Raw genomic sequence first — 14,268 nt, 5'->3', positions numbered from 1 at the left:
AAAATTATTTTTCGGACGCGCATATCGGATGCGCGCCAAAAATGAATTTTACCGCAAGAGCCATGTGGTAGCCGGGCACACGTTGGGTGCGCATAGATGCTTACGTGGCTTAGTAAAAGGGCCCCCTATGTGATTAACGCATCCTTTTACAAAGCTGCAGTAAGGGATGCGTTGAAGAGTCCTGCGGTAAAAGCCCAGTATGCGCATGCGAACCCCGCACTGAATAAAACTTTTTATTTTCTCATAGAGGGGGCATGTCTGGGAGAGAGTGAGTGTTTCTGTGCTAACTGATTAGCACGAGATTAGCATGTGAGCTCTTACTGCCTACAAAAAGTGTCGGTAAGGGCTCATGCATTTTTGTTTTTTTTTTAAATAGCAAGATTAGTACATGGCCATTAATTAAAGGGAAATGTGAAAGGGAAATGGGACTTGATATACCGCCTTTCTGAGGTTTTTGCAACTACATTCAAAGCAGTAAACTACAAAATAACCCCCCCTGTTTACTAAAGCTTAGCTCAAGTTATCTGCAGCAGGGTCCATTTTATTACTATGGACCCTGCTGCAGATAACTCGAGCTAAGTTTTAGCAAACAGCCCCCTAAGTGTCAGTAAGGGCTCATGCACTAATTTTTTTTTTGTTGTTTTAATAGGAAGATTAGTACATGGCCATTAATTGAAAAAATAAAAATTATCCATTTTACTGCTGCAGTACAAATGGCTTTAGTGGGCAGGAAAGACCCATGTAAGGGTACAATAAGGTCACTTTTTACTGTAGCTTGGTAAAAGGGCCCCTAAGGGCTAGATTCTATATATGGGGCCTGAAAATTCCACTGGGAAAAGTAAGCCTAAATTTTATAGAATAGGCTTAAATTTTCACGTGGTATATAGAATATGCCATGTGCTTCTCCACGCAACCAAGATTAGTTGTGGCCATTTATGCCATGTTTTACTTGGTGTAGACCCCAATGCCTAAAACAGGCACAGAGCAGGGGTATTCTATAACAACCCACATTGATTTGCCACACCACGCCCATGGCCACACCCCCTATTCAACTATCAGGGGCATTTTTGAAAGAGAAGGGCGCCCACCTTCCGACACAAATCGGGAGATGGGCGTCCTTCTCTCAGGGTCGCCCCAATCGGTATAATTGAAAGCTGATTCTGGGCGTCCTCAACTGCATCCCGTCACGGGGACGACCGAAGTTCACGGGGGAGTGTCAGCACTGTAGCAAAGGCAGGACTGGAGCATGATTAAGAGATGGGCGTCCTCGGCCGATATTGGAAAAAAGAAGAGCGTCCCTGATGCAGTGACGATCATAGGTCGGCTGCCACCCGGGGTGGATCGTTGATGCACAGCCCCCCCCCCCCCCCCCCCCCCCGGGTGCAGCACGACACCCCCCCGGCACATCAACCCTCCCCCCCGGGTGCATTCTTAGCTGCTGGGAGCAGCCTCATGGCTCTCGGCTCTGCTGGCTCCCTGCTCCCTCTGCCCCGGAACAGGAAGTAACCTGTTCCAGAGCAGAGGGAGCAGGGAACCAGTGGAGCCAACAGGCGTGCAGCTGCTCTCTGCACCACTCCAGCAGCGTGCACTTGGGGTGGACTGCCCCCACTGCCCGCCATTGGTACACCGCTGCCCTGATGAGCATTTGTTCGACTTTACTTGGTCCATTTTGTTTCACGACCAAGCCTCAAAAAGGTGCCTAAACTGACCAGATGACCACTGGAGGGAATTGGGGATGACCTCCCCTTACTCCCCCAGTGGTCACCAACCCCCTCCCACCCTAAAAAAAATAACTTATTTTTTTTTTTTGCCAGCCTCTATGCCAGCCTCAAATGTCATACCCAGCTCCATGACAGCAGTATACAGGTCCCTGGAGCAGTTTTAGTGGGTGCAGTGCACTTCAGGCAGGCGGACCCAGGCCCACCCCCCCCATACTTGTTACACTTCTGGTGGTAAATGTGAGCCCTTCAAAACCCACCCGAAACCCACTGTACCCACATGTAGGTGCCCCCCTTCACCCCTTAGGGATATGGTAGTGGTGTACATTTGTGGGGAGTGGGTTTTAGGGGGGTTGGGGGGGCTCAGCACCCAAGGTAAAGGAGCTATGCACCTGGGAGCAATTTGTGAAGTCCACTGTAATGCCCCCTAGGGAGCCTGGTTGGTGTCCTGGCATGTGAGGGAGACCAGTGCACTACGAATGCTGGCTCCTTCCACGACCAAATGCCTTGGATTTGGTTGTTTTTGAGATGGGTGTCCTCGGTTTCCATTATCGCCGAAAACCAGGGACGACCATCTCTAAGGTCGGCCTAAATGTTGAGATTTGGGCACCCCCGACCATATTATCGAAACAAAAGATGGACGCCCATCTTGTTTCCATAATACGGGTTTCTCCGCCTCTTCGCCGGGATGTCCTTAGAGATGGGTGCCCTTAAAGATGGTCGTCGCCGTTTGATTATGCCCCTTACACGTGACTTAGAATTAACGCGCACCATGTTACAGAATATGCTTCCCTTATCACTGTACCTAGAATCTTTTGCCTTTTATCACCCTTCTAACTAAGTGACTTCAGGGAGTCTTTAGTAAAGAAAGTATGTGACCTCCAGCCCACACAAAAAGTTCTGAATGTTAAGCACACTATAATTCTTGAATCCTTGATGCATACTTTAAAAAAAGGTGTGGAGGGAAAGCTTGTTAGCTGGCACCTAATCTTGGGCACCAAACACGTACATAAGTTATAGAATATGAGCCCTTACACTCATCATTGGCACCAATAATTGTCATGTGAAAGTGTAAGTACTAGGTGCTCTTGTATAAAGTATGTGCCAAAATTGCTTAGCATGTGACGTAGGCAGAGCATGGGCGAGCCATGGACAAGTCACTATGAGACACATGCAACTTGTAGAATGATATCATTTGCGCTCATTTCGTGGCACACTTAGGAACGCCAACTTACACCAGCCAATGACCTGCCATAAGTTCTGGCACACTAACGAACCTTTACAGTACAATAGTGTTCTAAAACGGCTTAGGTGTGCCTAAATGCTGTTATACAACTGCTGCTACACATTCCCCATTGTGGCACATAAGAATAGCCATATTGGGGCAGACCACTGGTCCATCAAGCTCAGTATCCTGCTTCCAACAGTGGCCAATCTACTACTACTACTACTTATCATTTCTAAAGCGCTACTAGACGTACGCAGCACTGTACACTTGAACATGAAGAGACAGTCCCTGCTCGACATAGCTTACAATCTAATTAGGACAGACAAACAGGACAAACGAGAGATAAGGGTATATTAAAGTGAGGATGATAAAATAAGGGTTCAACAAGTGAATGAGGGTTAGGAGTTAAAAGCAGCATCAAAAAGGTGGGCTTTTAGCTTAGATTTGAAGACGGCCAGAGATGGAGCTTGACGTACCGGCTCAGGAAGTCTATTCCAGGCATATGGTGCTGCAAGATAAAAGGAACGGAGTCTGGAGTTAGCAGTGGAGGAGAAGGGTGCAGATAAGAGAGATTTACCCAGTGAACGGAGTTCCCGGGGAGGAATGTAGGGAGAGATGAGAGTGAAGAGGTACTGAGGAGCTGCAGAGTGAATGCACTTATAGGACAATAAGAGGAGTTTGAACTGTATGCGGAAATGGATAGGAAGCCAGTGAAGTGACTTGAGGAGAGGGCTAATATGAGCATAACGACACTGGCGAAATATTAGTCGGTAAAGGGTAAAGGGTCATGGATCTGATATTCTGCGGTTTACATTTATTATTCACAAGAACCTGGCAGAAACCCAATTAGTAGCAACATTCCACGCTACCAATTCTAGGGCAAGCAGTGGCTTCCCTATGTCTGTCTCAATAGCAGACTATGGACTTTTCCTCCAGGAACTTGTCCAAACCTTTTTAAACCCAGATACACTATATTATTATTATTATTATTATATTATTTAAATGTATTGAATTGGATTAATGGCTTCCTAACCTCAAGAACTTACCAAGTGCTATCAAATTCGATTACATCATCTCCTTGGAAACCTGGATGTGGAGAGCCTCAGGGATCGCCTCTTTCACCAACTCTCTTTAACTTAATGATGACACCACTGACCAAATCACTATCCAGTCAAAGCCTCAATCCATACATCTACGCTGACGATGTCACGATATATATCCCGTTTAAAAATAACAACAGAAATTACAAATAAAATCAATCATAGCTTCCAAATAATGAACTTATGGGCGGATGCATTCCAACTAAAGCTTAACGCAGAAAATACACAATGCCTTATCCTTTCTTCGAAATATAACAAGATCAATTACACCAATATAAATACCCCAAACCACATTCTTCCTATCTCGGATACCTTGAAACTTCTGGGAGTCACAATTGATCGTAATCTTACTCATGAAAATCATGCAAAAAATGTAATGAAGAAAATGTTCCATGCAATGTGGAAGCTTAAAAAGAGTAAAATCTTTTTTCTCAAGGGAGGTATTCCGCAATCTGGTGCAGTCAATGGTGTTAAGCCATTTGGACTATTGCAATTCCATATTTGCCGGATGTAAACCACAAATTATTAAAAGACTTCAAATGGCCCAAAATACTGCAGTCAGACTCATATTTGGAAAAGAAAAATTCAAAAGCACTAAGCCCCTCAGAGAAAAATTACACTGGCTCCCACTAAAAGATCGAATTACATTCAAAATCTGTACCCTTGTTCATAAAATTATTCATGGTGAGGCCCCGATATATATGTCAGACCTCATAGATCTACCAACAAGAAATACAAAAAGTTCATCACGCACATTCCTGAACCTCCATTATCCCACTTGTAAAGGACTAAAATATAAATCAATACATGCATCAAGCTTCTCCTACATCTGCACGCAGCTTTGGAATGCACTACCAAATGCCATAAAAACAACACACGATCTGGCAGCCTTCCGGAAATTATTAAAGACTAAACTGTTCAAAGAGACTTATCAAAAGGAACCCTCTTAAAAGACTTGACATCAAAACTTTACCAGAATAAGTTAACTTCGAACTTTTTATTTGGTTAGTTTAATCACATTATCATTTTTTGAACGTTATATATTACCCTTGATCTCAGTTACCTGAAATGAATTGTATGTCTATTTGCTACTGATTTACTTTATATTTTCTGTACTTTAATTGTGATAATACTCTGTAATTCTCACTCCGGAAATGGCGATCACCACTACAGTATAGTGTAAGCCACATTGAGCCTGCAAAGATGTGGGAAAATGTGGGATACAAATGCAGAAAAATAAAATAAAATAAAATAAATAAATAAATAAATAAATAAATAAATAAATAAATAACCACTGTTACTACATCTTCTGGCAATGAGTTCAACAGCTTAACTATTCTTTGAGTGAAATAATATTTCCTCCTATTTGTTTTAAAAATATTTCCATGTAATTTCATTGAGTGTGCCCGGGTCTTTGTACTTTTTGAATGAGTGAATAATTGATTCACCTCCACCCACTCCACACCACTCAGGATTTTGTAGACCTCAATCATATCTCCCCTCAGCCATCTCTTTTCCAAGCTGAAGAGCCCTAATCTATTTAGCCTTTTCTCATATGAGAGGCATTCCATAACAGCCTTATTTGTGGCAGTGGATATAAAAGGTTTGAACCTTAAGTCCAGCACAGGACATATGGAGGGGCAGGGGTTAGCAAGCATACAAAACCTAGCTCCCTGAGTGTACAGCAGAAGAAAGACATGGGGCACCAGAGAGAGCTTATAGACTTTGAGTTCAGAGGTAGATGGTCTTATCACCTACACCAGTGATGGGCAACCTTTTGAGCTTGGTGTGTCAAAATTCGCCAAAAAAACGAGCATAACTCGGGTGGTGTGTCACTTCAACTACTACTACTACTACTACTACTACTATTTAGCATTTCTATAGCGCTACAAGGCGTACGCAGCACTGCACAAACATAGAAGAAAGACAGTCCCTGCTCAAAGAGCTTACAATCTAATAGACAAAAAAATAAATAAAGTAAGCAAATCAAATCAATTAATGTGAATGGGAAGGAAGAGAGGAGGGTAGGTGGAGGCGAGTGGTTACAAGTGGTTATGAGTCAAAAGCAATGTTAAAGAGGTGGGCTTTCAGTCTAGATTTAAAGGTGGCCAAGGATGGGGCAAGACGTAGGGGCTCAGGAAGTTTATTCCAGGCGTAGGGTGCAGCAAGACAGAAGGCGCAAAGTCTGGAGTTGGCAGTAGTGGAGAAGGGAACAGATAAGAAGGATTTATCCATGGAGCGGAGTGCACAGGAAGGGGTGTAGGGAAGGACGAGTGTGGAGAGATACTGGGGAGCAGCAGAGTGAGTACATTTATAGGTTAGTAGAAGAAGTTTGAACAGGATGCGAAAACGGATAGGGAGCCAGTGAAGGGTCTTGAGGAGAGGGGTAGTATGAGTTTAGCGACCCTGGCGGAAGATGAGACGGGCAGCAGAGTTTTGAACCGACTGGAGAGGGGAGAGGTGACTAAGTGGGAGGCCAGCAAGAAGCAGATTGCAGTAGTCTAAACGAGAGGTGACAAGGGTGTGGATGAGGGTTTTGGTAGAGTGCTCGGAAAGAAAGGGGCGAATTTTACGGATGTTGTAAAGAAAGAAACGACAGGTCTTGGCAATCTGCTGGATATGAGCAGAGAAGGAGAGAGAAGAGTCAAAGATGATCCCAAGGTTTCGAGCTGAGGAGACAGGGAGAATGAGAGAGCCATCAACAGAAATAGAAAACGGGGGGAGCGGGGAGGTGAGTTTGGGGGGGAAAATGAGAAGCTCGGTTTTGGTCATATTTAATTTCAGGTGGCGTTGAGACATCCAGACAGCAATGTCAGACAAGCACGCTGAAACTTTGGTTTGGATGCAAGGTGAGATATCAGGGGGTAGAAAGGTAGATTTGGGAGTCATCAGCATAGAGATGGTAGGAAAAGCCATGGGATGAGATTAATGAACCAAGGGAAGAAGTGTAGATAGAAAAAAGGAGGGGACCAAAAACAGAACCCTGAGGTACGCCGACAGGCAGAGGGATAGAAGTAGAAGAGGATCCACCAGAGTGAACACTAAAGGTGCGGAGGGAGAGGTAGGAAGAGAACCAGGAAAGGACAGAGCCCTGGAATCCAAGTGAGGACAGGGTATCGAGAAGTATGCTATGATTGACAGTGTCAAAAGCAGTGGAAAGATCAAGAAGAATGAGGATGGAATATTGACCTCTGGATTTAGCCAGTAATAGGTCATTGGAGACTTTAGTAAGCGCAGTTTCGGTTGAGTGGAGAGGGCGAAAACCAGACTGTAGTGGGTCAAGAATAGCATGTGAGGAGAGAAAATCAAGGCAGCGGCGGTGAACAGCACGCTCAAGTAATTTGGAGAGAAAAGGAAGCAGGGAGATGGGTCGGTAATTAGAGGGACAAGTAGGGTCGAGTGAAGGCTTCTTAAGGAGAGGTGTGACCACAGCATGCTACTAGAAAGGCCCCGGCCCCCCTACCCGAGATCGCTGCCCACCCGAGGTCGCCGGGCCCCCCCTCCACCCGCTACCAGGCCCGGAACTAACCTTAAAGCCTCCTTTCACGTCGCAGCAAGCAGCAGCAGAGCAGACCTCTCCTCCTTCCTTCTGTGCTCCGCCCTCGCAGACGTTACGTCAGGCGAGGGCAGGACACGGAAGGAAGGAGTGGCCTGCCCTGCTGCTGCTTGCTGCAACGTGAAAGGAGGCTTTAAGGTTAGTTTCCAGGAGCGAGGAGGGAGGGCGGACCACACTGCGGCGGCACGCGTGTCATCGAAAATGGCTACGCGTGTCAGTGCTGACACACGTGTCATAGGTTCGCCATCAGGGACCTACACGGTACACCTTTCATCTGGCTGGCATGGGTGTTTCTTTGTAACCTTTCAAGTATGCTGTGGGTCTGAAAGATAAAAATAAGGAGTAGAGCAGGGAGGGCCTGAAGCCTGATATTTTTTGAATTCCAGCTCATTAACGTATAATTAAAGCGCTTTGTTTTACTTAGCTGGAGCCTGTCTCTGCTTCCAGAATCAGGGAGGGCCCTGGAGTATGTCTGTTCTATGTCCTCACATATCATGCTCAGTGTCTCTAATGTGTGAGGAATGAAAGGTTTCCTGCTTTCATGGAGCTGTCCAGCAGAGTGGAAGGTGGGGGGGGGGGGGGGGGGGGGGGGGGGGCTGGCAGTGCACTGTGAGGCTGCTGCTGCTAGAATTCAAGTGCAAGAGAGTCCAAGCCAGCAATCAGCATGCACATCCTGGATGGGAGAGCCGCCTATGGAGTCACCATCTACTGGTTTGTTACCATGATCAGGGCCGTGCCTAGGGTCTCTGGCGCCCCCCTGCAGACTATCAGTTGGCGCCCCCCCCTGCAGACTATCAGTTGGCGGCAGCGGCGCCCCCCCCCCCCCCCCCCACCCCCCCCCCCCCCCCCCCCGTGAAAATGATCGCTCACCACTTGCCACACTGACAGGAATTGTCAGCAATATTCTTAGAAACAAATTGCTATACATTGCAAAATAAGATAGCAGATGTAAATTCTCAAAGTGGACATATTCCAAACACTAAAATGAAAATAAAATGATTTTTTTCTACCTTTGTTGTCTGGTGACTTTCTTTTTCTGATCATGCTGGCCCAGTATCTGATTCTGCTGCTATCTGTCCTCTTAACTCCGTTTCCAGGGCTTCCTTTCCATTTATTTCTTTCCTTTCCTCCTTTCTTCTTCATTTCTGGTCCTCAGCTTCTGCCTATTTTCTTCATCTATGTGCAGTTTTTCTCCTCTCTTCCTTTTCCATCATTTCATCTCCTTCATCTCTCTTCCCTCCCCTCTATGTCCAGCAATTCCCCTCTCTCCCTTCCATGACCCCCCTCGCATCCATGCTCCTCTCTCCCCTGTCCTCCCGCTCCCATGTCCCAGTTGGCCTGGCCCGCCCTCTTCTCCCCTCCCCTTCGCATCCAAGCTTGTCTCTCCCCTGCCCTCCCGCTCCCATGTCCCAGTTGGCCTGGCCTGCCCTCTTCTCCCCCCCCTTTGCATCCATGCTCCTCTCTCCCCTGCCCTCCCGCTCCCATTGTTCAACTGCCCGCCCGCTTCTCTCCCCCCAACATCCCTTTTCTTTTTTTTCTTTTAAATTTACCTCCGTGGCGGTCCAGCAGTGCAGCGTCAGTGAAGGAGGCGGCGCTCCCGACGTCTCTAGCCTTCCCTTCGCTGTGTTCCGCCTTCTTCTGACGTCATTTCCTTGACATCAGAAGAAGGCGGAACACAGCGAAGGGAAGGCTAGAGACGTCGGAAGTGCCACCTCCTTCACTGACGCTGCGCTGCTGGACTGCCACGGAGGTAAATTTAAAAGAAAAAAAAAGAAAAGGGATGTTGGAGGGGGGGGGAGAAGAGGGCGGGCAGTTGAACAATGGGAGCGGGAGGGCGAGCGAGGTGAGCATGGTGCGGCGGCGCCCCCCCAGAGGGAGGCGCCCCCCTGCCATGCTTACCCCGCTTACCGTGTTAGCACGGCCCTGACCATGATGCAGCTGCTACTGTCTCAGTCAGTCTCTGGACCTGGTTTACATTTGGAGATTAGTAGGGCTGAAAGGTGTGTATTTTTAGATTCTTTTATAAAGATACGTGGAAGGGCATAATCGAACGCGAACGCCTATCTCCATGGGCGTCTATGTCCGAAAACGGGTACGTGAAGAGGTGGGACAGACCGTATTTTTGAAAAAATGGACGTTTTTCAGCTGGGAGTTTGTTTTTTTTATCGATAATGGAAACTAAAAATGCTCAGCTCAAAAACGTCCTAATCCGAGCCATTTGGTTATGGGAGAGGCCACGATTCATAGTACACTCGCCCCCCTGACATGCCAGGACACCAACTGGGCACCCTAGAGGTCAGTGCGGTGGACTTCAGACAACGCTCCCACATGCATAGCTCCCTTACCACGGGTGCTGAGCCCCCAACCCCCTCCCCCAAAACCGACTACCCACAAATGTACAACACTACCATAGCTCTTAGGGGTGAAGGGGGCACCTACATGTGGGTACAGTGGGTTTTGCAGGCCTCCCATTTACCAGCACAAGTGTTACAGGTAGGGGGGGGATGGGCCTGGGTCCGCCTGGCTGAAGTGCACTGTGGTACCCACTAAAAGTGCTCCAGGGCCCTGCATACACGCAGGCCTCTAGGACTGGTTGCTGCTATATAACATTGGCACACCAGTTAACACCTGAATACTAATCTCTCCGAAAACGTCCTTTATTGGAATAAGCACGCTTACTCACAGTTAACTGCAGATCAGAGGTTGTGCCCCACTGGCAACGAGTCTCCCTGGTACTGAGATGAGCAGTAGGTCAGAGCTGGCAGAATGCTGTACAATGCCCTCTTTCAGCCACATTCAAGGGAAGAACTAAGTTCTGTAACGTGGCTAACACGTGAAAGGGATCTAAAACTGGCTTACAAAAATGGCCACTACCTCATGGACTACTGGAAACAAAACAGGGCACACACTGACCCAGTAAGCAGGGGGAAAAGCACCATGGGAGTAGAGCCTACCAACTACCAACATCGTGAGCATTTAACACAAGCTAGTGGAATCATGGAGCCCAATACCCTACACCCACCACAATGCATTGCTGATGTGACTCTGCAGTGCACATAACAGAAAAGGTGTCACACTCACCCGAGAGCCACATCAGAACCAGGGAAAGGCTGTCACAGGATAGAACAATTTCTGCTGTCATGGAGGTGGGTACGGCATTTGAGGCTGGCATAGAGGCTGGAAAAAAAGTATTTAAAGTGGGGGGGGGGGGGGTGGGTGGGAGGGGGTTAGTGACCACTGGGGGAGTCCAGGGAGGTCATCCCCGATTCCCTCCAGTGGTCATCTGGTCAGTTGGGACACTTTTTTGGGACCTGTTTGTGAAAAAAGGGTCCAAAAAAAGTGACCCAAAATCGCGGTAAAAACGCCTTTTTTTTCGATTATCAGCTAAAGATGCCCATCTCTCCTCGGCCGATAACCACGCCCCAGTTCCGCCTTCACCACGCCTCCAACACGCTCCCATCAACTTTACCCGTTTCTGCGAAGGATTGCAGTTGGAAACGCCCAAAATCAGCTTTTGATTATACCGATTTGGGCGCCCATGGGAGAAAGACGCCCATCTCCCGATTTGGGTCGCAATATAGGTGTTTTTCTCTTTTGATTTTAAGCTGGATACTCTGTGTATAGGTGTATTTTATAAATTATGTGTGTTTACCACAACTCCAGCCCAGCTCTATCCAAATTATTATTATTATTATTTTTTGTTACATTTGTACCCTGTGCTTTCCCACTCATGGCTGGCTCAATGCGGCTTACATGGGGCAATGGAGGGTTAAGTGACTTGCCCAGTGTCACAAGGAGCTGCCTGTGCTCCACCACCCTAACCACTAGGCCACTCCTCCAGGAATGCCTACAAGCAGATTGTATAAACCTATATGTAATCTTGGTGTGCTCATAATTTATGCATGTATACCAGCCCCAAGTTCGATGTGTAAAACATGTTTTATATGTGAAATATTCTTTGTAAAACTACCCGGTTGTGTGGAGCACTTTGAGCTAGCCGGTTAGTTGCTTTAGAAAATGGGTTTCCACTTGTACTGGACTGTGATAGATCCATGTCTGTGCCCTGAAAAATTATGGCTGTTTGAGGTAGACAGTATAATCGAGTGACTGCAATCAAATATGAGAGACAGCAACAGAAAGAGAAAACTGAAAAATCTTTCTTACCCTGGCCTGGAAATGAACATGGGCCTCTGCTTTAGAAGTGGATATAATCACCAGTCAGGAAATGATCTGGTTTAGCATCTGTGATTCCTAAATTGACCTTTGCCTTGACTGTGAACCAGACTGGAATCAGCAATCCAATTGGGTGTCAAGCAGTGATTTTCAATCATGAGTTACCCATGCTAGGTTGTACAATACAGGAACCCACAATTCCCCTCACCATTGAATACATGACAGTGAAACTCAGCTTCTTGCCATCCACATTTTTAGTAAGCTATGTCTCAGCCACTCACATTCCTTCAGCCACCTTTTCCACAAAACTGGATTTCAAGTTTTAGGCTATTCAGTTATGCCATGCACCAAAATTTCAGAGTTGTGTGAAGGTGCCCCCGTTAGAGATGTAAAATTACCACACGTGACTTCCAAATACAGGGTGAGAATCACTGTTACAAAATCTACAAAACTTGCAACATCCTTTGCGCTCACACATCTTCAAAGTGGAGAATAAATTTTGGATTTGGAATCTAGAGTTGGCTGTTCATCTTTCCAAACCCATATTCAAGGAGAATTACAATACATTTCAAGCACAGTAGGTAGCTTCCCTGCTCCAAAAAGATTACAATCTAAGGGGCCCACACACGAATGGATTTCTGCCATTTTGTGACTATGGAAAGCTGTTTAGTAAATAGAATCTTTTAGTTATATAATTTATTTTGCACAACATGTACGTACTGGAAATGCTAAATAAATACAGTTTCAGGTTAAGTCGTCCACAAAACAAACAAACAATCTCGGTTTCCTCTAGCAAGTTATTATTTTATATAGCCTTGGTTCCAACAGAAAGGTTGTTAAAAATAAAAACCCAGTTAATAACAAATAGCATCTCTTATCAGCTCAGCACCAGGGTCCCTCCCTGGTGGCTGATTATTAGCGGAAAAACTGATTCTATTTTTGAAAACCCTTCAACAATAGCAAACCAGCAACACCTTTTGCACCTCTGTGTCAGCCAGAGCTTGCTAGCAAACAGACTCAGCACCCCGGAGTTCTAGGGCATATCTTTTATTTACCTGTGATTTATCTGTTTTACTGTGATTGCTCGTGAACTTTTCTTAGTTCTTTACATAAGATGCACTGTGCAGCTTTACTCCACAAAACTCATTCATTTAATTTATAAATTTGGCATATATAATCTGCTTTGCCCACAAGTTCTAATATATTATCAAAAGATTAGCTAACATTAATTAGTAATAACTTACAGTGGAACTGTTCAGTATACAGTTGTTAGCCTGTGTATAATGCTCTGTAGATACTATCAGCTATTCAGTTAAATGCAAAATTGCACAGGTAAATTATATGTATCCACATTTAGAAACGTTCAGTCACATCATGGAAAAAGAACAGACAGAACAAAACAACAAATTATACAGCTTTTCGAAATGCTGTATAATTCTACTAGCTAGGTGAGGGAGTTTGTTGCATATTTTGTGGAAGTAAAATGCTTCCAAATAAATGGCAGTTTAAGCCTTTAATATTTTTATTCTCTGGCCAGAAAAAAAAGCTTCTTCTTATATTCTAACTAATAGTTGTTGGAGCTTCTCATCTTCTATAGTAGCTATTGATTTCTAAAGTATGCCTCAAGCACGTCTATCAAAGAAATTAATACAAGTAAAAATGCAGCCTTATTTTCACTACATTACCTTGGAAGTTTCTCAGAATATTTGGAATAACCTTGAACAAGCCTTGCCTCAATCCAGCTGCGAAACAATAGTTTCAAAGTCCAGCGCCTGTGTGCAGCTCATTCACTCCAGCAAAAGAAGTTTGCAAAGATACCCCCGGTGCAATTTTATTTGACTACAAGTATTGAGTTCTCGGCTTCACTGGAGAACCAGCCCCCGACGCCCCCCCCAAAGCCCAGATCGCATTCAAACGACTCACAGAACCTTGGCTATTTCTGTTTTCCAAGTAGGAAGATTTCTTTACGGCTTCCTTCTGTTACCCAAGGCACTCCCAGCCCAGACGGTGTTTCAGATTGCAATCCCAGATGCAGATGTGAGAGGAGGCAGGGCTAGCAATCCTGAGGGAGTGAAACACTATGATCTGGTCAAAACAATCCTTCACAACCATTTAATCAGGTTTGGATGCCTGCTCTTTCCTGTGGTTCCCAACCCCCCCCCCCCCCCCCCCCCCCCCCCCCCCCCCCCCCCCCCCCCCCCTCTCAGCTTACTTCTGTTTTCTTTTTGCCTTTCTTAATTTTCTCACATTTCCAGTTTGATTTTTGTGCTTTATCCGTTGCTAATTTTTTTCTCTTAGCTTAAATTCTTTCCTTTCAGATTCCATTTTTGACTTTTTTTTTCAGCTTTTTCATTCTTCATTCATATTTTTTCTGTGTTTTCAATGTCATAGGGGACCTTTTACTAAAGCGTGCCTAAAAGTGGCCTGTGCTGGTGTAGGCATATGTTTTGGACACACGCAGATGATTTCTTTGCAGTGCGCCTGGAAAAAAGG

The 14,268-nt window shown here is 45.7% G+C and overlaps 1 protein-coding gene across 1 annotated transcript in view; it reads right to left on the bottom strand.

Moving 5' to 3' along the window:
- HSPA12B (heat shock protein family A (Hsp70) member 12B) overlaps positions 1 to 13,796 on the bottom strand; it is a 230,372-nt gene extending 216,576 nt beyond the window's left edge. The window contains exon 1 of the mRNA XM_030190980.1: positions 13,461 to 13,796. The gene's annotated coding sequence lies outside the window, so the exon portion shown is untranslated. The remainder of the gene's footprint in view (positions 1 to 13,460) is intronic.
- Between the last annotated feature and the right edge of the window lie 472 nt (positions 13,797 to 14,268).

This window comes from Microcaecilia unicolor, chromosome 2 (assembly GCF_901765095.1).
Source record: "Microcaecilia unicolor chromosome 2, aMicUni1.1, whole genome shotgun sequence".
In the NCBI taxonomy this organism is placed as follows: domain Eukaryota; kingdom Metazoa; phylum Chordata; class Amphibia; order Gymnophiona; family Siphonopidae; genus Microcaecilia; species Microcaecilia unicolor.
The sequence above is the reverse complement of the archived record's forward strand: the minus strand, read 5'-3'. Positions and strand labels throughout refer to the sequence as shown.